This window comes from Schistocerca piceifrons, chromosome 1 (assembly GCF_021461385.2).
Source record: "Schistocerca piceifrons isolate TAMUIC-IGC-003096 chromosome 1, iqSchPice1.1, whole genome shotgun sequence".
Lineage (NCBI taxonomy): Eukaryota > Metazoa > Arthropoda > Insecta > Orthoptera > Acrididae > Schistocerca > Schistocerca piceifrons.
The window spans coordinates 834609189-834635260 of record NC_060138.1 but is presented as its reverse complement, the minus strand read 5'-3'; the positions used below and the strand labels follow the sequence as shown (position 1 = coordinate 834635260).

General features: G+C 45.7%; 1 protein-coding gene and 1 non-coding gene across 2 annotated transcripts in view; one reads left to right on the top strand and one right to left on the bottom strand.

The window, feature by feature from the left end:
• The window catches only part of LOC124714646 (Parkinson disease protein 7 homolog), a 140712-nt gene that overhangs the window by 12576 nt on the left and 102064 nt on the right, over positions 1-26072 (top strand). The gene's annotated exons all lie outside the window — the stretch shown is intronic.
• Positions 22005-22079, bottom strand: Trnas-uga. Its single transcript has one exon. It is a non-coding gene; the product is annotated as a tRNA-Ser (tRNA).

Genomic DNA, 26072 nt, shown 5'->3' with positions numbered 1-26072 from the left:
AAGGCTTGGCTGGATTACTGGAAGCCTGAAATCTATAAAGTGGCTGAGGAACGGTTCCCTACTGATTGAGTCTAACAGGGCAAAGCAGGTGGAACTATTTAGGAAGTCTGAAAAATCTTGTGAATGTGATGTAATTGTTGAACTGCATAACACCCTTAACTCTAGCAAGGGTGTGTTCATATGCCGTGACATTATGGACATCGACATACCAGAACTTAAACAGGAGTGGACATTACAGGGGATAGTAAACATAGAGCAAAGGATGTGTAGGAATAAAGGAGAAATTGAGAAGACTACCACCTTCATTGTGACCTTCAATTCTCCAACGCTGCCTGACCACATCATGGCAGGATTAGTCTGACTTCGGGTTAGGCCGTGTGTACCTAACCTGCTATGGTGCCACAAATACAGAGTTTTGGTCACACAGTGCTGAGTTACAGGAGTGAAGTGATGTGTGGAAAATGAGGGAAGGCAGCCCATGAAGCTGTGATTGACCGTCCATTTCCAGCAGACTGTGTTAACTGCTCTGGCAGAAGCCAAAAAAAGGTTGATAAGATGACGAAACCTCCCATTTCACCACTTCTTCTGCTACCATTGTGTAGAAACCAGTTCCTAAGGTCAACGTTTTGATGCAGACGTCGTCCAGTGTCCAACCATCCCCCAGCAGCACGAGTACTTGCATGTGTACATGCTCAGACAAAGCAAGTAAGGATAAAGCAATCCAAGCAACCACCAAAGAAAAAGCAGCAGCAGTTCCGTAGTGAGTGTCAAGGAGGCATATGACAAGCGGAGTGCCTCTCAATGCCTCCTTGCCCCCAACATCGCGCTTGGATAGAGGAGTGAACTGATTGAGGCAGGGTTCAACATTGGTCTTGGTTGAGTGTGATTGGTCGGGTTGGTGGTGAAAAAGTGTTTCCATTGTAGGGACAGGGAGAAGTCATCCTGGATGACTGAATTTGGGTGTGGGGCATAAGGTGAGGTCTATGGGAAGGGCTGATACTTCTGTGGGGCTAAGGCTTTTGGAGAAAAGGTTTATGATTGTGTTTTGGGTCTGTTTAAATTCTGGATTCTGTGTGATGGCCGAAAGGAGTCTTTGTTAGGAGGTCTGTGAGACAGGGTTTGTCAGCTATGGGGGGGACATGGGGGAGGTTTGGAGGTTGTTGGAGAGTTGATGGATAGTGGTAGCCTAAGGCATGAGAAGAAGTGAACAGGCTGGAGAGTTTTTTCAGGTGGCAATGTGCATGTTACTCTAGTTTCTGGAGGGAAAGGATTTAAATGTGTGTTATGGAATCCAGGAATTTGGTATTGCATAGCAGGAGAATTTTGCGGATGGAAAGAACGTATTGCAAGGTGGTTTGGGACCGAGTGATGTGGTTCTGCAGGACAGTGTTGGTGAGGGATTGGCGGAATTTGAACGAATGGAGGCCATTGTGGCAGGAAGGGTGGCAGCCAGAGATGGGTAATATGACGCTAAAGCCATTTGCGGGGATTCCATGAGCTAAGCAACAGCACAGAAGCAGTATATGGGACTGGTTTCTGCCTAGATATAAGGAAAATTTTCTGTATTGACAAGACGGAAGGAACAAGGATCCATGGTGGTGGATAAAAAAACTATAAAAATACATAAATAACGTAGAATTACGGCCAAAAAAATTCGCAAAAATACAGCCAAACATGTGGAAAAAGTCATGAAAAGGATGAAAGAGATGAAGTAAGGGGAAACAAGATGAAATCTGAGGGGCTAGGTAAATGGTGAAATTCAGAAACCAAATGCAATTGGCATGAAGACACAATGAGATCAAAGAAAAAAATAAATTAAAGGATAGCGATGTGTGTTGCAGCTCTGTGAGTGGATAAATGTGAAGGAGGAGGATGGCAAATGTGACTAAATTAGGTGAAGTTAATATGTGTGAACTGGAATAAAGAAGAGAAGGAGAGGTTGGATGGGTGGGGACAGTTTGGTAGGCTGAGATACAGGTTCAGGTCACACAGCAAAGGTACGGGAAATAAAATGTGAAAATATGTGAGAGTGACGCAGGAAGAATGATAAGGCTGAAGGTATAGGATTAATGATATTGGCAGGAGTAATGTGAGACATGAGATGCTGCACCAACAATCAGCGTGGTCTTGTAGGTGGCTGTTGTGCACGGCCGGTTGATACAGTGTGGCTTGTAAATACAGTGTGCAGTGCAGTTTTTAAGGCAACAAGAGAAACGCAAGAAAGGAGAGAAAGAAGCAGGGACACTGAGTATAGTAATGTGTTAGAAAATAGTAACAAAGGAAAACAGCACCGGTTTATGGGGTGGATGAAAAGTTCAGGCAAAATGAAACAATGGAAAATCAGGTTGGAATGTAACAGCCTCTCTCCAGAGTCCATCTCTCTCCTCACGCCTACCACTCCCAACACTCTTATCTTCTACATGCTTTCTAAAGTCCATAAACCCAACCACCCAGGATGCCCCACTGTGGCCAGTTACTATGCTCTCCACTTTTGTTGACCAACACCTTCAGCCTGTTACCCGCAACCTACCCTCCTCCACCGACTTTCTGTTCCCTTATGACTTGGTGCCCTGCTTGTCACTATTGATGCCACATCCCTTTATACTAACATCTCTAATGCCAATGGCCTTACTGCTGTTGAATACTACCTTTCCCAAATGCCCGACAGATTCCAAACCCACAACTTCCTTTCTAGTCACCATGACTAGCTATATCCTCACCCACAATTACTTCTCCTTTGAAGGTGTGACCTACCAGCAATTATGGGGTAGAGTTATGGGCACCTTTATGGCACCATCCTATGCCAACCTGTTCATGGGTCATTTACTGTAATCCTTCCCAAACACCCAGAATTCCAAAACCCTCCCTGAGAACAGATTCATCGAAGACATCTTCATGATTGGCATTGAGGGTGAGGATGCCCAATCCACATTCCTCCAGAACCTCGAAACCTTCTCCTCCATTCATTTCACCTGGTCCTACTCAGCCCAGCAAACCATCGTCCTTGATGTTGAGCTCCACCTCAAAGATGGCTGCATCAGTATCACTGTCCATCTCAAACCTACCGAACACCTGCAATACCTCCAGTTTGACAGCTGTCACTCATTCCATACCAAGAAATTCCTTCCTTGCAGCCTAGACACCTGCGGCCATTGCGTCTGTAGTGATGAGGAGTCCCCATTGATAGGTACCGACGGTCCCACTGAGACTTTTACAGACCATAATTATCCTCCCAACTGTGTACAAAAACAGATCTTCCATGCCTTATCTTTCCAGTCACACACCACCTCCCGAGTCCCACCGTGTGGCCTCAGAGGAGCATTCCCCTGGTGACTTAGTACCACTGGGAACAACTGGACCAACTGAATTACTTTCTCTACTAAGGTTAGGACTGTCACTTGTCGTGCCCTGTAATGAGAAATGTCTTACCCACTATCCTTCCCACACTTCCTGTAGTGGTATTCTGGCACCCACCGAACCTACGCGCTGTCCCCCTCCATCCCTACACAACCCATGCTCCCAACCCCTTGTCTCATACCTCATATCCCTGTAATAGACCTCGATGCAACACCTGTCCCATACATCCTCCCATCTACTGAAGCCAGGTCAAATACATCACATATCCCATCAAAGACAGGGCTACCTGTGAAACAAGTCATGTGATCTACAAGTTAAGCTGCGACCACTGTGTCATATCCTACGTGGGCATGACAACCAAGACTCCCCTCTGGTATTCTCCACCAAACAACCCAACCCCCCCCCCCCCCCCCCTCCTTTTGCTAACCTCCGGACAGCACCTAGCTGTCCTACCCTCTCCACCTCGGCCCTGTACGCTCCCACAAGCAGCACTTTACCGTCCCCCATCACACCACACCCCTACCCTACCCTGCTATTCCTCCCCCCCCCCCCCCCCGCCCCATTGCTGAGTTTGCCACCCAATGTGACATTCTTCATTTCAATGACTGCTTCACAGCGTGTGCCATCTAGATTTTTCCCGCCAACACCATCCTTTCTGGATTGCACAGCTGAGAACTCTCTCTGCAATATATCCTATGCTCCCGTAACCCTCCTGGCCTCAACCTTTATTAGTCACCATCCTTACACAACTAGCCCTTTCCCTGTTTCCATTCCAGCAACACAGCCTCAGTCTTTTCGCTTCTCTCCTTTTCCGCTACTCCCCCTCCCCCTCTCCCCATCCATCTAACCTCCCTACTGCACTGAGCTGCCCTACCTTCTCTCCGCCTCGCACGCATGCACAAGCATTATTTTACTGTCCCCCCACCCCCCATCCTGCTATCCCTCTTCCTCCCCACCTCAGCCTACTCCTTCTCCCACCACCATCTTGCCTTTCCCATCATGCACTGCTCATTGTGGCCTGGCTTCTGCTGCCAGAGACAGTGGTCATGTTTGAATGAGATGTGTTTGTGTGACGAAGTCATTGTTGGTCAAAGGCTCACTTTGCAGCAGTCTTTTTGTTGTGCCTATCTGCGATTATATTTCCACTATATGGTGCGTACTAACTATACTCCCCCCTCCCCTCCCCCATGAACCACGGACCTTGCCGTTGGGGAGGCTTGCACACCTCAGCGATACAGATAGCCGTACTGTAGGTGCAACCACAACGGAGGGGTATCTGTTGAGAGGCCAGACAAACTTGTGGTTCCTGAAGAGGGGCAGCAGCCTTTTCAGTAGTTGCAGGGGCAACAGTCTGAATGATTGACTGATCTGGCCTTGTAACACTAACCAAAACGGCCTTGCTGTGCTGGTACTGCGAACAGCTGAAAGCAAGGGGAAACTACAGCCATAATTTTTCACGAGGGCATGCAGCTTTACTGTATGGTTAAATGATGATGGCGTCCTCTTAGGTAAAATATTCCGGAGGTAAAATAGTCCCCCATTTGGATCTCCAGGCGGGGACTACTCAGGAGGACGTTGTTATCAGGAGAAAGAAAACTGGCATTCTACGGATCGGAGCGTGGAATGTCAGGTCCCTTAATCTGGCAGGTAGGTTAGAAAATTTTAAAAGGTAAATGGATCAGTTAAAGTTAGATATACTGGGAATTAGAGAAGTTCGGTGGCAGGAGGAACAAGACTTCTGGTCAGGTGAATACAGGGTTATAAATACAAAATCAAATAGGGGTAATGCAAGAGTAGGTTTAATAATGAATAGGAAAATAGGAATGCAGGTAAGCTACTACAAACAGTATAGCGAACACATTATTGCGGCTAAGATAGACACGAAGCCCACGCCTACCACAGTAGTACAAGTTTATATGCCAACTAGTTCCGCAGGTGATTAAGAGATTGATGAAATGTATGATGAGATAAAAGAAAATATTCAGTTAGTGAAGGGAGATGAAAATTTAATAGTCATGGGTGACTGGAACTCGACAGTAGGAAAAGGAAGAGAAGGAAACGTAGTAAGTGAATATGGAATGGGAGTAGGGAATGAAACAGGAAGCCACCTGGTACAATTTTGCACAGAGCATAACTTAATCATAGCTAACACCTTGGTTCAAGAATCGTAAAAGAAGGTTGTATACATGGAAGAAGCCTGGAGATACTGGAAGGTGGCAGATAGATTATATAATGTTAAGACAGAGATTCAGTAACCAGCTTTTAAATTGAAAGACATTTCCAGGAGCAGATGTGGACTCTGACCACAATCTATTGGTTATGAACTGTAGATTAAAACTGAAGAGACTGCAGAAAGGTGGGAATTTGAGGAGATGGGACCTGGATAAACTGAAAGAACCAGAGGTTGTAGAGAGCTTCAGGGAGAGCATTAGTGAACAATTGACAAGAATGGGGGAAAGAAATACAGTAGAAGAAGAATGGATAGCTTTGAGAAATGAAATAGTGAAGACAGCAGAGGATCAAGTAGGTAAAAAGATGAAGGCTAATAGAAAACCTTGGGTAACAGAAGAGAGATTGAATCTAATTGATGAAAGGAGAAAATATAAAAATGCAGTAAATGAAGGTCAACAGGAAGTGCAAAATGGCTAAGCAGGGATGGCTAGAAGACAATTGTAAGGATGTAGAGGTGCATATTACTTGGGGTAGGATAGATTTTACCTACAGGAAGATTAGACACCTTTGGAGAAAAGAGAACCACTTGCATTGAATATCAAGAGCTCATAGGGAAACCCAGTTCTAAGTAAAGAAGGTAAAGTAGAAAGGTGGAAGGAGTATATAGAGGGTCTATACAAGAGTGATGTTCTTGAGGACAATATTATAGAAATGGAAGAGAATGTAGATGAGGATGAAATAGGAGATATGATACTGCGTGAAGAGTATGACAGAGCACTGAAATACCTAAGTCAAAACAAGGCCCCGGGAGTAGACAACATTCCATTAGAACTACTGACAGCCTTGGGAGAGCCAGGCCTAACAAAACTGTATCATCTAGTAAGCAAGATGTATGAGACAGACGAAATACCCTCAGACTTCAAGAAGAATATAATAATTCCAATCCCAAAGAAAACAGGTGTTGACAGATGTGAAAATTACCGAACTATCAGTTTAATAAGCCACGGCTGCAAGATACTAACAAGAATTCTTTACACACGAATGGAAAAACTGGTAGAAGCCGACCTCGGGGAAGATCAGTTTGGATTCCTTAGAATGTTGGAATACATGAGGCAATACTGACCCCGCTACTTGTCTTAGAAAATAGATTAAGGAAAAGCAAACCTACGTTTCTAGCATTTGTAGACTTAGGGAAAGCTTTTGATAACGTTGACTGGAATACTCTCTTTCAAATTCTGAAGCTGGCAGGGGTAAAATCAGGGAGCAAAAGGCTATTTACAATTTATACAGAAAGCAGATGGCAGTTATACGAGTCGAGGGACATGAAAGAGAAGCAGTGGTTGGGAAAGGAGTGAGACAGGGTTGTAGCCTTCCCCGATGTTATTCAATCTGTATATTGAGCAAGCAGTAAAGGAAACAAAAGAAAAATTCGGAGTAGGACTTAAAATCCATGGAGAAGAAATAAAAACTTTGAGGTTCGTCGATGACACTGTAATTCTATCAGCGACAGCAAAGGACCTGGAAGAGCAGCTGAACAGAATGGACAGAGTCTTGAAAGGAAGATATAAGATGAACATCAACAAAAGCAAAATGGGGATAATGGAATGTAGTCGAATTAAATCGGCTGACGCTGTGGGAATTAGATTAGGAAATGAGATGCTTAAAGTAGCAAATGTGTTTTGTTATTTGGGGAGCAAAATAACATGATGGTTGAAGTAGAGAGAATATAAAATGTAGACTGGCAATGGCAAGGAAAGCGTTTTTGATGAAGAGAAATTTGTTAACATCGAGTATAGATTTAAGTGTCAGGAAGCCGTTTCTGAAAGTATTTGTATGGAGTGTAGCTCTGTATGGAAGTGAAACATGGATGATAAATAGTTTGGACAAGAAGATAATAGAAGCTTTCGAAATGTGGTGCTACAGAAGAATGCTGAAGATTAGATGGATATCACGTGACTAATGAGGAGGTATTGAATAGAATTGGAGAGAAGAGAAATTTGTGGCACAACTTGACTAGAAGAATGGATCGGTTAGTACAACATGTACTGAGGCATCAAGGGATCACCAGTTTAGTATTGGAGGGCAGCGTGGAGGGTAAAAATCGTAGAGGGAGATCAAGAGATGAATACACTAAACAGATTCAGAAGGATGTAGGTTGCAGTAGGTACTGGGAGATGAAGAAGCTTGCACAGGATAGAGTAGCATGGAGAGCTGCATCAAACCAGTCTCTGGACTGAAGGCAACAACAACAACAACAACTACTACAACTACTATACTTTTCGTAATATTGTTACATTCCATCTTGTATTTTTCATAGTTTGATTTTGCCTGACAGCTTTTCTTCCATGCCATAACCCATTGCTGGTTTCCTTTGATATTATTTTCTAATACATTACTATACTCAGCGTTCATCCTTTCTGTTCTTTCCTATGTTGTTCTTGTTGGTTTACAAACTGCTCTGCGCGCTCTGCTTATGAGCCGCACTGTTTCAACCGTTTCGCCCGCACTCAGCAAATGGCTACTAGACCACATTGATTATTGGTTAAGAATCTCATGTCCCATGTTACTAACCCTATAACTTCGGACTGATCACTCTTCTTGCATTACTCGCGTATCATCTCGTGCTATTTCATGTCTCTTTGCTGTATGACACGATTCTGTATCAGAACGTACCTAACCGTCCCCTCTCCTTGTCCTCTCTGTTCCAGTTCTCACTTCTGCCTGTTGTAAGAGGCAAGTAAAAGGAGTCTCACACCTTTCGGCCTTTATGTGTTGGTCCCCTGTAGGGTTTGACTTCCATTTTTCCCGAAGAGCGAGCCAATTGGGGAAGGGCGCCTTACATGGTGCATCGTGTCCATCGTACATTGAGATCTTTAGTCCACTTTCTCGTTGTGGCATTGTAGTCCCACTCATCTTCTATCTCTTTGGTGAGGACACCTTCCTGTGTGCGTTTTCCTGCCCCCTCTGTGCAGTATTGTTTTCTGTGCTGACGATGACCATGGAATTATTTGCAACTTGTATCCGGCATGGTAGTCAGTCCGTTGTGGTGGGGCTGCCATGTACCCTGTTGATGCTTGTCACCCTGGGGCATCAGGACTCCTGGCAGTCAGAATACCACTGCAGGAAGGGTGGGAAAGATTGTGGCCAAGACATTACTCATTTCAGGGCCTTTGCTGTGGCTGTGTGGTACCCGTGGGGAGGGCCCCTGGTCGGAGTGGGTGGCATCAGGGCAGATGACGTGCGATGAAGCATATCACGTCATCATTTGCTGGTGATCAAACACCAGCAGTCTATAAACATTCAAAGTCTCAATACAATCCAAGGAAGTATGATCCCAAATCGTTGCCCTCCCTTGCCACACCATGGGAGGAATGCCAAGCTAAGGATGGCAGCAAACCATATTTGCCCTGGTACCTCGTATGTACGTGAGCTGATGGGGAATCCTTTGTCTCTATGAAGCTTCAGTTTTTTGTAGAGCATTTAGAGGACAAGTTTGGGGAGGTGGAGGGCTTGTCCAAAATGTGGTCAGGGTTAGTCTTGATAAAAATGTCATCCTCTGTCCAGTCATGGGCATTACTCTGGGGAATGTTTCTGTTACCATCACACCTCATAAGAGCTTAAATTTATCCCAGGGTATTACATTCCACAGGGACTTTCTTTTGCAGTCTGACAACGAGCTGCGTACCAACGCAGAGTGACGAGGAGTAAATTTTGTCTGGCGCATCCATTGGGGTCCGAAGGATAACCAGGTTGCCACCAATGCCTCCATCTTGACCTTCAAAGGTGACACATTACCCTAGAAGCTCAATGTGATGGTCTGTCACTGTGATGTCAAGCCATATATCCCTCCCCCAATGCGGTGCTGTAAGTTTGGCCATATGTCTTCCCACTGTACTTCCAGCATCACATGTCGAGATTGTGGATGTCCATCCCATCCCAATACTCCATGTGCTCTGCATCCCATCTGTGTCAACTGTGGAGAGTATCATTCCCCTTGCTCACCAGACTGTAGGATTTTACAGCATGAAAGAGAAATCATGGAATATGAGACACTGGACCGACTGACCTACACTGAGGCAAGGAGGAAATTTGAGCACCTACATCCTGTGGCTATGGCCGCCTCTTACGCTGCTGCTATGAGAACAGTTGTAGCTCCATCAGTTCCAAGAGTTCCAATTGACTCTCAGAGCTGGAAGACTACACCTGCCCCATTGATGGTGGGGGGCACTTCCCTCCCTGTTGCTCCCGCACCACCGGTCTCGGGAACACTGTCTCCCCAATTCTCAACAGGAGAAGCATAAGTCTTCTTAAGCTCCTCTCGCTAGGAAGGGATCTCTTGGGTCACTCCCTTCCCAGGTTTCTGCTAGGGGGAAAGATGACACCTGCCATTGTCTGAAGTGGCCAAAAGCAGCTGGTCGTAGGGCTTCACGATCTTCCTCAGTCCTGGGGACTGAATCAGTGAAGCCTTCCTAGCCAGAGAAAGCAAAGGATCAGTGAGAGAAAGCCAGAAACAAGAGCCCCAAGACCAAGGGAATTGCGGCGGCACCCACACCACTGCCGCCCACAAGTTCTGCATCTGAGGATGGGGTGTAGATTCTGGCATCGGGGGATGAAGATTCTGGCGTCTGCTGAGGACCTAGATCTTGCCAGACCCTCAGACACAATGGATATATCGTGTTCAGGAAATAAGTCAGTGGCGGCAGGTGACCCTTAGGCGTAGACTGTCTCATTGAGTGTTTCATGCCTTCCCAGTCTCACAATCACGTCATTTTCCAGTGGAATTGCAGTGGTTTTTTCCACCACCTGGCTGAGCTACGGCAACTGTTAAGTTTTACACCTGCTTTCTGCATTCTCCTCCAGGAAACCTGGTTCCTGGCAATGCAGACACCTGCCCTTCATGGCTACAGGGGATATTACAAGGACTGTATATAATAGTGTCAGGTGGATTTTGCGTTTGCGTACTGAACTCGGTATGTAGTGAACCTGTGCCCCTTCAAACTCCTCTTGAAGCTGTGGCTGTCAGGATATGGACGATGCAGGAAATAACGGTCTGCAACATGTATCTCCCTCCAAGGTGGTGCAGTACCCTTGAACGTATTGGCTGTGCTGATTGATCCACTCCCTAAACCTTTCGCACTTTTGGGAGATTTTAACACCCATAACCCCTTGTGGGGTAGCACCATGCTTACTGGTCATGGCAGAGATGTCGAAAATTTACTGTCCTAACTCGATCTCTGCCTCTTAAATACTGGGGCTGCCACACATTTCAGTGTGGCTCAGGGTAGTTACTCGGCCATTGATTTATCCTTTTGCAGCTCAGGACTTGTCCCATCTATCCACTGGAGAGCACATGATGACCTGTGTGTTAGTGACCACTTCCCCATATTCCTGTCACTCCCCCGGCGTCAGGCCCACAGGTGCCTACCCAGATGGGCTTTTAAACAAGGCAGACTGGGTGGCATTCGCCTCTGCTGTCACTGTTGAATCTCCCCCATGTGGTGCCATCGATGTTGTGATTGAGCAGATCACTACAACGATAGTTTCTGTGGCGAAAAATGTGATCTCTCATTCTCTAGGGTGCCTGTGGTGAAAGACAGTCCCTTGGTTGTCGCCAGAAGTCGCTGAGGCAATTAAAGAGCGTTGGCAAGCTCTACAGCGACAAAGCGGCACCATTCCTTAGAGCACCTAATATCCTTTAAGCGGCTCTGTGCCCGCATTCGCCAGCTTATTAAACGATGGAAACAGGAGTGTTTGGAGAGGTGTGTGTCGTTCACTGGCTGCCATATGTCACCTTCCCAAGTCTGGACAAAGATCAAATGTCTTTTTGGGTACCAGACCCCAACATGTGTCTCTCATGTTAACATCAATGGCGTGCTCTCTACCGACTCAAAGGCGATTGCTGAGCACATTGATGAGCACTATGCTCGAGCCTCTGCGTCGGAGAATAACCCCCCAGCCTTTTGCACTCTCAAACAGCAGCTAGAAGGGAAAGTCCTCTCGTTCACTACATGCCACAGTGAATCCTATAACACCCCATTTACAGAGTGGGAGCTTCTTAGTGCCCTTGCACATTTCCCCGACACAGCTCCTGGGCCAGATCAGATCCACAGTCAGATGATTAAAAATCTCTCGTCTGCCTACAAGCGATATCTCATCATCATCAACCAGATCTGATGTGATGGTGTCTTTCCGTCGCAACGACGGGAGAGCATCATCATTCCAGTGCTAAAACCCGGTAAAAATCCGCTTGATGTGGATAGCTATCAGCTCTTCAGCCTCACCTACATTCTTTGTAAGATGCTGGAACATATGGGATGTCAGCGGTTGGGTTGGGTCGGGTCCTGGAGTCACGTGGCCTACTGGCTCCGTGCCAGGGCGGCTTTCACCAGAGTCGCTCTACCACTGATAATCTTGTGTCCCTTGAGTCTGCCATCCGAATAGCCTTTTCCAGATGCCAACACCTGGTTGCCATCTTTTATGACTTACGTAAAGCATTCGACATGACCTGGCTGCATCATATCCTTGCCACATTGAATGAGTGGGGTCTCTGGGACCCACTCCAGATTTTTATCCAAAATTCCCTGTTGCTTCATACTTTCAGTGTCCAAGTTGGTGCCTCCAATAGTTCCCCCCGCCCCCCGTATTAAGGAGAATAGCATTCCACAGGGCTCTGTATTGAGTGTATCTCTAGTTTTGTGGCCATTGACGGCCTAGCAGCAGCTGTAGGGCCATTGGTCTCCCCTTCTCTGTATGCAGATGACTTCTGTATTTCATATTGCTCCTCCAGTACTGGTATTGCTGAGTGGCGCCTACAGGGAGCCATACACAAGGCTCAATCAGGTGCTCTAGCCCAAGGCTTCTAGTTTTCAGCTGCAAAGTCGTGTGTCATGCACTTCTGTCGGTGTCGTACCGTTCATCCGGAACCTGAAATTAATGACGATCCACTCGCTGTAGGGGAGACGTATCGATTTTTAGGACTGGTTTTTGATGCTCGATTGACTTGGCTACCACACCTTCATCAGCTTAAGTGAAAGTGCTGGCAGCACCGCAATGCTCTCTGCAGCCTGAGCAACACCAACTGGGGTGCAGATTGCTCTACACTGCTGCAGCTCTACAGAGCACTTGTTCAATCCCACCTTGACTATTGGAGTCTGGTTTATGGTTTGGTGGTGCTCTCAGCATTGCATTTACTTGATCCAGTGCACCACTGTGGCATTTGCCTATTGACAGGAGCTTTTAGAACGAGTCTGGTGACCAGTGTCCTGTTGGAGGCCAGAGTCCCTCCATTGCGGATCTGACATGCACAACTGTTCACCAGTTATGTTGCACACATTCGTAGTTCTTCTGAGCATCCGAATTACAGTCTCCTTTTTCCACCCGTGGCAGTTCAACTCCTGCATTGGTGGCCCAGGTCAGGGCTCATGATTGCGGTTTGCGTAAATCCCTTCTTTCTGAACTGGAGTCCTTTCCTTTACCACCTCCACTTGCAGTTCATTCATGTACTCCTCCATGGTGTACACCTCGGTTGAAGCTTTGTCTGGACCTTTTGCATGGTCCTAAGGACTCAGTTAACCCAGCCACTCCCTGCTGTCACTTCCTCTCAATTCTTGATGTGTTCTGGGGCTCTGAAGTTGTTTACACCAATGGCTTGGTGGCTGATGGTAATGTTGGCATCACCTATGTCCACAGAGGCCATATCGAACAGCATTCCTTGCCCAGTGTATTCACTGCAGGGCTTATCGCCATATATTGTGCACTTCAGTACATCCGTTCCTGTTCTGGTGAGTGGTTTCCTCTCTGTTCTGACTGTCTGAGCAGCTTACAAGCTATCGACCAGTGCTACCCTTGCCATCATTGGGTAGCCAACATCCGGGAGTCCATCTCTGCCCTGGAATGGTCCAGTCATTCAGTGGTGTTTGTGTGGACCGCAGGACATGTTGGAATCCCAGGCAACAAACTTGCTGACAGGTTGACCAAGCAGGCTATGTGGAAACCGCTCCTGGAGATGGACACCTCTGAAACTGACCTGCATTCTGTCTTGTGCTGCAATGTTTTTCAGCTTTGGGAGACAGAGTGGCATAACACTATGCACAACAAACTGTGTGTCATTAAGGAGACTGAATGTGTGGAAGTCTTCCCTGTGGACTTCTCGCAGGGAATCAGTTGTCCTTTGTCAGCTCCACATTGGCCATATATGGCTCACACATGGTTACCTCCTCTGTTGCGAGGACCCACCTCAGTGTCGCTATGGGTCCCAAATGACAGTCATCCACCTCTTGCTGGGCTGCCCACTTTTAGTCACTCTGCGGCGGACTTTTAACTTTCCCAGCACCCTACCTTTGGTGTTGGGCAACAATGCCTCAACAGCAGCTTTAGTTTTATGTTTAATTCGTGAGGTTGAGGTCCCTCTGTGTCCTCCACGCTAGGGCTTTTAGGGTGAAGGTTTTAATGTGTTGCAGAGTGACTGGCTTCTCCTTTTTTATTCTCATGGTCAGCCAGCCATGGAAACCTTTCTTGTTGTTAATCTCTTCTCCCTGTTTCTTCCGTCTCTCTGTGGTTTTCTTGTCCTGTTTTGTTCAGTGTAGTGTTTGTTATCCTTCTGTCATTTTTTGGTTCTTCCTTTCTCCTGTTATTGTACTGTACATCTCTCCTTTCCCTTGGGTAACTGTTCTACTGGGAACAAAGAACCGATGACCTTGTAGTTTGTTCCCTTTCACCCCTTTTAAACCACCAACCAGTTCGCACCTACTAACATCACCTAATCTAGTCACATCTGCCTTCACACTTATCCACCCACAGACATGCAACCCACATTACATTCTTGATATTTATTTTTTTCTTTGATCTCATTGTATCTTCACGCCAATTGCAGTTGGTTTTCGGCTTTCACCCTCGGCCTACTCCCTCAGATTTCATCTTGTTTCCCCTTATTTTATCCATTTCATACTTCTCGTAATTTTTCCCATGTGTTTGTTTGTATTTTTATGAATTTTTTCAGACTTAATTCTATGTTACTTACATAGTTTTACACATTTTATCCACCATCATGGATCCTTGCTCCTTCCATCTGCATCAATACAGAAAGGTTGCCTTATCCCTAGCCAGAAACCAGTCGCACATAGTGTGCCTCTGTTGTTGCTCGGCTCATGGAATCCCCCCCCCCCCCCCCCCCCAATTGTCCTTGCCATCAAATTACTCTGGATGCCACCCTTCCTTCCACAATGACTTCCATCTGTCAACATCTGTCAAGATTCCGCCAATTCTTAATCCTCACGAACATTGTGTTGCAAAACCATATCCATCAGGCCCAAATGTGTTTGTTAGCTGCAACAGCAAGAAGACGTGCTTTGTTGGAGCAGCACATTGTATTGGTTTTGGTCAAGATAAACTTACGTTGCAGTGTTTTTCTTCGACACACCAGTGTATTAAACGCACAAATAGAGTTGATACTCGGCACGCTGGCTGATTGGAGTGGCTGTAAATGGGAAATGCTTTTACAGTCACTCCCATCAGCTACTGCGCCAAGTGTCAATTTTTTTTGCGCGTACATGTGCACAGAATCGGCAAAGTGAAAAATCCGTACTGTACGCCCGTTTACTTATATATGAAAGCTGACTTAAGGTTTTTCCCATGTGTGAGACTGCATGTACAAGCTCGTATGCCAATTTAAAGTTCTCCATTTGCATGTTTTTCTGTTCGCATCACGTCTACATAATCTGTCATTGACTCTATCAATACCTGTTTTCATTGTGAGCCATGCGATAAACTAGTACTGTTGTTGTAAGTTGTAGGCTTAAACTAAGTTGTGCTTTTCTAAAGTTTTTAGAACAATAAACCTATCTTTGTTCAAAACAGTCAATCTCTAATGTTGATGTACCATTACAAGAGGAATAGGTTATTTTGAGAATTTTCAGGCGCTTAAAAAAACTTTATTTTCATAAGTTAGTGGCACGAATGTTTTGGATATGTAATTTATTTCCTAGTAAATCGGCATTTGTGGTCCACAGTTCAACCAAAGAACACATCACACCTGAATTTCATTGTATATCAAAGCAAATAAACCTGTGTTTTTGAGAATTTTTGGAAGCTACTGTTAACCTTTGCAAAATCTACGAGCAGTTTGTAGCAAATTGGCATTTGTGGTTTAGTTACTGTAGCAGATTTGTTAATTAACATATTGTGTTACATTTAGTTTTCCCTTAAAGGGTAGTAGCCTTATATATTATCTGCATTTATTGTAAATTAGTGCTGTTTTCGAGCTTGCTAACAGCTGTAATTAACATCAAAACATTTTAGGAAACTAGTAATATTTAGCACAGGCTTTTGCATTGCCTAAATATAAATCTTGTTTTGTGTATCTGCTTCAGTTCTTATTGGGAATTAGCAACTTGTTAGCCCAATAGATTAAAAGATAATCAGCGGGCTTAATTAATGTTATTTGTTCACTGCTTTGAAATACATTGCACCAACCAAAATGCAGCCTCACTGTGAATGCTGTTCTCAGGCATGGACTGAGTTGGTTGACATTGGAAAGCAGCAGGAAATCGCCCTGACTGGTGTCAAACTATTGGCAGCTGCTGCAAATCAGTGTGTTGAGAGAGCTCCTGAGAGTCGTATAGGAGTCCATGAATCATCGGCAGTTCAGATGTATGACGAATGATGGTACGCTTCAGGGAAGTGGCAGCGAGGGACAGGAAAGGACACCAGGTGCACTCATTGTGTACGCCTGGGGTCCTCATTCAACATGTTGTAGAGGCTTTTACAGCAGCCATTGAGGAACAGGATGCAACCAACTGCAGGTTGTGGCACATGTTGGTACAAATGAATGTCGTCTGGGCTCAGAGGTCATTCTTGGATCATTCTTACAACTGGCAGAGAAGATTGAGTCCGGGGACTGGCACCGATTGTGGGCCTTTGGTTCTGAGTCAAGTGGAAGGACTGAACGAGAGACTATGAAAGTTTTGTGACTTGGCTGTCACTTCCCGGACTTGCACATTCCTCTCTTGACAGCCAAAACATTTCATTCAGCAGGGCTGACAACTGTAGGATCTCCCTAAATAGGTTGGGTGTGCACTACATATCAGAGGCTGCTACTCAGGTAGCTGACGTGTGGGCTGCACAGAAGGGATCCTGAGGTTAGGTAACTCTCCATCCAAACCTGATAATGATAGCAATTTGGAAACCCAGAAGTATCAATGTGAGATCAAAAGAAATGCCTCCCACAGTTGAGACAACTAAAATTCAATGGTAAACTGCCGAAGCATTCGCAGCAAAGCGCCAGAGTTTGAAGTGGTCATGAAAAGTGCTGAAGTGCAGATAATATTATGTACAGAAAGATGGTTGAAACCTGAAATTGTTAGCAGTGAGGTTTTTGGGAAAAATTTAAGTGCATATCGAAAAGATAGGCAGATGGGCGTAGACAAGGAACCTGCAGTTGGTTGCATCCTGTTCCTCAATGGCTGCTGTAAAAGCCTCTTCAACACGTTGAATGAGGACCCCAGGCGTACACAATGAGTGCACCTGGTGTCCTTTCCTGTCCCTCGCTGCCATTTCCCTAAAGCGTACCATCATTCGTCATACATCTGAACTGCCGATGATTAATGGACTCCTATACGACTCTCAGGAGCTCTCTCAACACACTGATTCGCAGCAGCTACCAATAGTTTGACACCAGTCAGGGCGATTTCCTGCTGCTTTCCAATGTCAACCAACTCAGTCCATGCCTGAGAACAGAAGGCGATAGAAGGATCCAATTATCATTTTATACCCATCCCTGATACCGAGTCTTGCCCAAACAACCTCATGTGCAGCTTCAATTTCTGTCTTGGTGGATCTTCACAAAACGCAAAGAAATTCTGGTCATGTGTGAAGACTATTAGTGGCACCAGAGGTAGTGTCCTGTCCCTAGCGAATGAGACAGGAACTGAAATTGGGGGCAGCAAAGCAAAACCTGAAATGCTTAACTCCATGTTAAAATGTTCCTTTACAAAGGAAAACCCAGGAAAATTGCTTCAATTTAATCCTCATACCACTGAAAAGATGAAGTACCGGGTGATCAAAAAGTCAGTATAAATTTGAAAACTTAATAAACCATGGGATAATGTAGATAGAGAGGTAAAAATTGAAACATATGCTTGGAATGATGGGGTTTTATTGGGGGGGGGGGGGGGGGGGAGTTCACAAAACGTCTGACAGATGGCACTGGACAGCAAAACGTCAGTGACTGCGCATGACAATCGTGTATAAAAGGAGCTGTAATGAGAGAGAGAATCAGATGCACCAGCAGTCGCAGCATGTTGACGTTACCTGAAAAGGTGCTTTTAGTTAAGCTATATTATCAGAATGGGGAATGTACTAGCTCAGCGTTACGATCCTATTGCCATAGGAAGGGGATTCGAACGGGTAAAGGTCTGTTGACAAATGCAGCTGTGGCGAGAATGATTTCGAAGTTCAAAGCCAAGGGGTGTTTAGATGATAGACCCCGTTGTGGCCGACCGAGCATAAGGCGTAATGCTGCTGAGACAGTTCAGGAAGAAATGGTGAATGTAGCGGGTTCGTCTATGCACGGGGAAGTCAGCGCTTGCGCAGTCGACCGGCATTCCATACACTACTGTTTGGTTGGCACTGAGGCATACCCTTCGATGTTATCCGTACAAAATCCATCGGCATCATGAACTGTTACCTGGCGATTTAGTGAAGCGGAGGGCATTTGCAGTGTGGGCGTTTCAAAAGATGGCAGAAGATGACAATTGGTTGAGTAACGTGTTGTGGACCGACAAAGCTCATTTCACGCTCGGAGGGTCTGTCAATGCCCACAACTGCAAAATTTGGGCTACCGAAAATCCTAGAACTGTCGTGGAAACTCCATTGCACGACGAGAAGGTCATGGTATGGGTTGGATTTACCACATCTACTGTTATCAGGCCTTTTCTCTTCGAGGAAATGCATGATTCTGGTTTTGTAACTGCTACCGTGATGGGTGAGAGGTACGCCAATATGTTACAGAATCGCATCATCCCCAGCCTGGCTGATAAACACCTGCTGGAACGTACGATGTTTATGCAGGATGGTGCTCCACCCCATATTTCTAGATGCGTGAAAGATCTTTTGCACGCGTCGTTTCGTGATGATCGTGTGCTCAGCTGCCACTTTCATCTTCATCATGCTTGGCCTCTCAGGTCCCCAGACCTCAGTCCGTGCGATTATTGGCCTTTGGGGTTACCTGAAGTTGCAAGTGTATCGTGATCGATCGACATCTGTAGGGGTGCTGAAAGACAACATCCGATGCCAATGCCTCACCGTAAGTCCGGACATGCTTTACAGTGCTGTTCACAACATTATTCCTAGACTACAGCTATTGTTGAGGAATGATGGTGGACATTTTGAGCATTTCCTGTAAAGAACATCATCTTTGCTTTGTCTTACTTTGTTATGCTAATTATTGCTATTCTGATCAGATGAAGCGCCATCTGTCGGACATTTTTTGAACTTTTGTATTATTTTGGTTCTAATAAAACCCCATGTCATTCCAAGCATGTGTGTCAATTTGTACCTCTCTATCTACATTATTCCGTGATTTATTCAGTTTTCAAATTTATACTGACTCTTTGATCACCCGGGAAGTATTAAGAGTCAGTGGTGATGAGAAACACCTGAAATCGCTCCAGGTGCTGATGGACTCCTTGTCAGATTCTATACTGAATTTGCAGCTGAGTTAGCCCCTCCTCTAACTATAATCTATCGCACATCCCTCAAACAAAAAACCATGCCCAGTTCTTGGAAAAAGGAGGTCACACCTGTCTACAAGAAGGGTAGTAGAAGTGATCCACAAAACAACCATCCAATATACACGACATCAATTTGTTGTAGAGTCTTAGAACATATTCTGAGCTCAAACATAGTGAGGTACCTTGAACAGAGTGACCTCCTCAATGCCAACCAGCAGGATTTCGAAAACATTGGTCATGTGAGACCCATCTTGCACTTCTCTCACAAGACATACTGAAAGATTTGGATCAAGGCAACCAGATAGATGCAGTATTTCTTGATTTCCGAAAAGCATTTGACTCAGTACCGCACCTACTCTTATTCTCAAAAGTACAATAATATGAGGTGAAATTTGCAACTGGATTGAGGACTTTTTCACCAGGAGGACACAGCGTGTTATCTTGGATGGAGAGCCGTGACATGAAGAAGTAATATCGGGTGTGCTCCAGGAAAGTATGTTAGGATCCTTGTCATTCATGTTGTATATTAATGACCTTGCAGGCAATGTTAATAGTAAAATCGGGCTGTTTGGAGATGATACAGTTATCTGTAGCCGAGCCGGCCAGTGTGGCCATGCGGTTCTAGGCGCTTCAGTCTGGAACCGTGTGACCGCTACGGTCGCTGGTTCGAATCCTGCCTCGGGCATGGATGTGTGTGATGTCCTTAGGTTAGTTAGGTTTAAGTAGTTCTAAGTTCTAGTGGACTGATGACCACAGATGTTAAGTCCCATAGTGTTCAGAGCCCTTTGAACCATTTTGAGTTATCTGTAATGAAGTACTCTCTGAAAGAAGCTGCATCGGATCTCGATAAAATTTCAGTGTGGTGCAGAGATTCGAAACTTGCTCTAAATGTTCAGAAATGTAAAATTTTGCACTTCACAATGAAGAAACATAATGTCCTATGAGTATAATATCAGTGAGTTACTATTGGAATCTGCCAACTTGCACAAATACCTGGGTGTAACACTTCGTTGGTATATGAAATCGAATGATCACATAGGTTCAGTCGTGGGTAAGGTGGGTGTTAGACTTTAGTTTACTGGTGGAATACGGGGAAGTACAATCAGTCTACAAGGGAGATTGCTTAAAAACCACTCATGCGAGCAGTTCTCAAATATGCTCAAGTGTAGGGCAGCACAAATGGTCCCATGTTTATTTAATCCACGGGATAGTGTCGCAGAGATACTGAAGGAACAAAACTAGAAAACTCTTGAAAATAGATGTAAACTATCCCGAGAATTCCATTAACAAAGTTTCAGGAACTGCTTTTAAATTACGAATCTAGGAATATACTCACATGGGGATTGCGAGGATAAGATTAGAATAATTACTGCATGCATAAGGACATTCAAACAATAGTTTTACTCATGCTCCAAACACGAAAGGAACAGGAAGAAGCTCTAATAACTGGTACATTGGGACATACCCTCTGCCATGGTTTCAGAGTATACATGTAGATCTAGAAACCTCCTTGCAATACCTTCTCTGCACCCACAAAATTCTCCTGCTATGCAGTCCCAAATTCCAGGACCCCATAACACGCATTGAAACTCTTGCCCTCCAGGAACTAGAGCAACATGCACGATGCCAACTCAAAATCTCTCCACCCTGTTCACTTCCTACTCCCATCTTGACCTATCATTATCTACCACCTCTACAACAAGATTCAAACCTCCCTCAAGTCCCCTGTTTGCTGACAAACCCTGTTTCGCAGACCTCCCATGTTTATCCTATTCTCAAAAACTTCCTCCCACCACCACGAATACAGAACATATACAGACGCCAAACACAGTCATGAACCTTTCCTCCAGAAGCCTTAGACCTGCAGAAGTATTAGTCGTTTCCAAAAGCCTCAGCTTTTGCCCCACTCCCATATTTGATTACGCAGGATAATTAAAGACCTTCTCTCCTTCTCCCGGTCCCTACAATGGAAATAAATTTTCACCACCAACCCTACAAATCAGACTCAACCTAAGACCAATGTTGAACCCTGCCTGACTCACTTCACCCCTCCATCCAAATTGATCCATCCCCACTGCCCCACGTCACCCCTTGTTAACTTTCCAGAATTTCTTAACCTCAGACCTCACCATCATTCCCCAAATTACTCAGCATGCAAACTAACCTTACATCCACAAAGAGAACAGCAATACAAAACTTAAAAACTGATCCCTACTTTGTAATGCGACCTGCTGACAAAGGCTTCACCACTTTTGTTTTTCAACTACAAGAATTACCTGGCAGAAGCACTCATCCACCTACAAACCCTACCACAGTGACCCCATTCAAGAAATCCAGCAGGATCTCGAGTCTGTCCTCAAATTCTTAGGCCCATCCCAGAACCTCTCCCCAGAGCCCACCTCTCTTCCCCATCCCTACTACTCCCTACCCTCCTACCTTCTATGTGCTTCCTAAAGTCCATAACCCATTGTGGCTACTTACTGTGTCCCCACCAAAAGAATCTCTGTTCTCATAGACCTATTACCCTCCTCCTATAGAAAAGATAGCAACCATTTCCTCAACTAACTTTCCACAGTTCCTGTTCCTTTACCATATGGTGCCCTGTTTGTAATTATTGATGCTACCTCCCTCACTCTAACATCCTTAAAGCCCGTAGCCTTACCACTATTGATCACAACCTTCCCCAATGCCTGATGGATTCCAAACCAACAACTTCCTTCCTGAAACTTCCTGGCAGATTAAAACTGTGTGCTGGACCGAGACTCGAACTCGGGACCTTTGCCTTTCACGGGCAAGTGCTCTACCAACTGAGCTACCCAAGCACGACTCACGCCCCATCCTCACAGCTTTACTTCTGCCAGTACCTCGTCTCCTACCTTCCAAACTTTACTGAAGCTCTCCTGCGAACCTTGCAGAACTAGCACTCCTGAAAGAAAGGATATTGCGGAGACGTGGCTTAGCTACAGCCTAGGGGATGTTTCCAGAATGAGATTTTCACTCTGCAGTGGAGTGTGCGCTGATATGAAACTTCCTCGCAGATTAAAACTGTGTACCAGACCGAGACTTGAACTCGGGACCTTTGCCTTTCGCGAGCAAATGCTCTACCAACTGAGCTACCCAAGAACTTGTCCGTGAAAGGCAAAGGTCCCGAGTTCGAGTCTCGGTCCGGCACACAGTTTTAATCTGCCAGGAAGTTTCATATCAGTGCACACTCCGCCGCAGAGTGAAAATCTCATTCTGAAAACTTCCTTCCTGTTCGCCATGATCAACTGTATTCTAACCCACAATTACTTCTCCTTTGAAGGCCTACAGACAAATAACAAATCCAGGGCACCATCTTATGCCAACCTGTTCATGGGCAATCTAGAGGAATATTTCCTAAAACCTAGAAACGCAAACCCCTCAGAGGGTGAGGACACCCTACCCACATTCTCCATAATCTCAACACATTCTCCCCCAATCGTTTCGCTTAGTTCTACTCAACCCAACAAACTACCTTCCTCGATGTTGAGCTCCACGTCAAAGATGGCTACGTCTGTACCTCTGCCCATATCAAACATACCAACCATTTGAAATACCTCATTTCAACATACCAAGAAGTCCCTTCCATACAGCCTAGCCACCCACAGCCATCACACCTGTAGTGATGAGCAGTTCTTCTCGAAATATACAAAGGACTCCTCTGAGGCCTTCATGGACCGTAATTACCCTCACTACTCTGTAAAACAGATCTCCTGTGTCTTATCTTTCCAGTCACCCACCACCTCCCAAAGTCCCACCGTCTGGCCACAGAGAAGTATTCTCTTAGTGCCTCAGTACCACCCAGGACTGGAGCAACTGAATTACATTCTCCGCCATGGTGTAGACTACCTCTTGATGTGTCGTGAAATAAGAAATGTTCTACCCGCTATCCTTCCCACCCCTCTTCCCATCCATCAAAACTACACAGTATCATGGTGTATCACTACACAACCCCTGCTCCCAACCCTTGCCTCATGGCTCTTATCCCTGTAACAGACATAGATGCAAGACTTGTCCCGTACATCCTCCCACCACCACCACCACCACCACCACCACAACTACTACTACTACTACCTACTCAAATCTGGTCACAAACATCACGTATCCCATAAAAGTCAGGGCTACCTGTGAAATGAGTCATGTGATATACGAGCTAATCTGCAACCACTCTGCTGCATTTTATGTGGGCATGACAATCAACAAGCTGTTTTGTCTGCATGCATGGCCACCAACAAACTATGACCAAAAAACAGCTGAACAACCTTGTTGCTGTGCACGCCACCCAACATGTCGCTCTTCATTTCAATGACTGCTTCACAGCATAGGCCATCTGGATCCTTCCTGCCAACACCAACTTTCCTGAATTGTGCAGGTGGGAATTCTCCCTGTTCCTGTAACCTTCCTGGCCTCAACCTTCATTAGTTATAGCCCTTACCCATCTAGCCCCTTCCCTGTTTCCATTCCAGCTCTACATAGAGCTCTGATCCACCAACGCAATCTCACTCTTTTCACTTCTCTCCTTTTTCCCTTCCCCTTCCTCCTTCATGCCCTCCATCTAACCTACCAACTGCACTTAGCTGCCCTACCTTCTCTCCATCTTGCCCCTGGCTGCTCCCACAAGCAGCACTTTACTGACCCCCATCCCTACCCTGCTATCTCTTCCTTTTTCTGACACAGCCTCCTCCTACCCCCCCATCAACTGGTTGCCTCTCCCATATTGTGCTGCTGCTTGCAGTCTGGCTTCAGCTGCCAGAGACTGTGGCCACATTTGTGTGTGTGTGTGTGTGTGTGTGTGTGTGTGTGTGTGTGTATTTTCGACAAAGGCCTTGCTGGCTGAAAAGCTCACTTTCCAACATTCCTTTTGTTGTGCTTGTTTGCAACTCAACATCTCCAACAACTATACTTTTCATAATATTGTTTCTTAAAATACTCATACCTGTAAAGGTGTCGCATAAAAATCCTTTTTATGACTGGTGTTTCTAAGTCCTTTGGCCAGTTTTTTGTGGGAATAATACATTGTAATAGAAAATCAAAGAAAAAATCAAACAATGGAAAATCCAGGGTAGAATAACAACAATATGAAAAGGATAAATTGCAACTCACCACATAGAGGAGCCATTCGCACGTGCTCCCCCCCCCCCACATACACTCTCTCTCTCTCTCTCTCTCTCTCTCTCTCTCTCTCTCTCTCTCTCTGGATGCTAAGGCCCATCAGTGTCAGAGGTGAGAAGTGATGTTGGCTAGGGTGGGTAAGGGAGTTAGAGAAGAGGACTCATTCAGACTTTCACAGTCCAAAATTACTCCATCCCCTACGTACCCACAGAATGGCCACAAATGAGGACCCCCGCTTGTGATTCAGTATCATCCAAGGCTGCAGCAATTTATTCACATTCTCTGCCAAGGTTTCGACTACATCTCATAGTGCCCTGAAATGAGAAATAACCTCCCGAATATTCGTCCACACCCATCCACAGTAATATTCTGCCACCCTCTTGACCCACAAAATATCCTTGCCCAATACATCCTCCCACTATCACCTACTCCAGTCCTGTCACACAAATCTCATACCCAACGAAAGTCAGTATGTATCAGAGTATCAATTTGGAGGACAGGGCAGAGATTCTTGGGCTACATACTCCCACTGCAGCTGGCTCCTGCATGAGGTGCCACTGCTTCTCACACGTATCACATGGGCCATCAGTTAAGATGAGAGTGCCTGTAAATACCACATCCCCACACTTGGCAGTCAGTCTTGCCAATTCCTTGAAACCCTTGTATGTGTCATCAATTAGTAGAGTGACTGACCTTGCCCGTATTGCATTCTGATTCGGATTGCTCCATGGATTGTTTGTTCATGCTTATGGTGACCTTGGTACGCCCTGGACTTTGTTTTTGTCTAGCTGTTGACTTCATGAACTCTGCTCTCATTAACCTAAGGAAGTACCTATTTGTTCCACCAGCCACACAGGATTAGCCGAGCGGTCTAAGGTGCTGCAGTCATAGACTGTGCAGCTGGTCCCGGCGGAGGTTCAAGTCCTCCCTCGGGCATGGGTGTGTGTGTTCGTCCTTGGATTAATTTAGGTTAAGTAGTGTGTAAGCTTAGGGACTGATGACCTTAGCAGTTAAGTCCCATAAGATTTCACTCACATTTGAACATTTTTTTGTTCCACCAGGCTGTGTTTTACCACCTGTGCAACTAGTAATAAACTATGGTCTGCCAATGTGGAGTAGGATAGAAAAGTGGTGATAAGGACATTATGCCACTATTCACTAAAGCATGGACCCTGCTTTTCTCCGCCCCCAGGGGCTCAGCATTCATTTGCTGAGTACGGGCTTGGCGACCCCGGGGTCCTGAGCTGGGGGACTGGTCAGCGCCGCCTGTCTCCTATCACCGTAACCCCCGGACATGCTTCAGCGACCACCGTATGGTGCGGCGGTGGAATGTTGTGTGCTGCGGGGAATGGTAATCTTGGCTTGACCGCCTGGATTGCGAGGAAGGTAAACCTCTATAAAAACCCCTCAATCTTACGGTGTGCTGCGCGCCTATAAGATGCATGGCTGTTGGGGTGGAACAGTCGCAAGCAGGCAACCTCTGGGGCACCTGCCGCACTCCAGTTGTATAAGGCTTACCTAGGCACGCGGGGCTCTGTCTAGGTGGACTTCTAGTTCCCTAACTGCTCGTGGGACCGAGATGGATCCTTCGAAATCCTCTTTTCCTCCTCCCAGCGGAAAGGGTGGGCCGCTGGAAGGTTCTCACACCCAGTCTCTGAAGAGGGCTCGTGCAGTCAGTCCCCC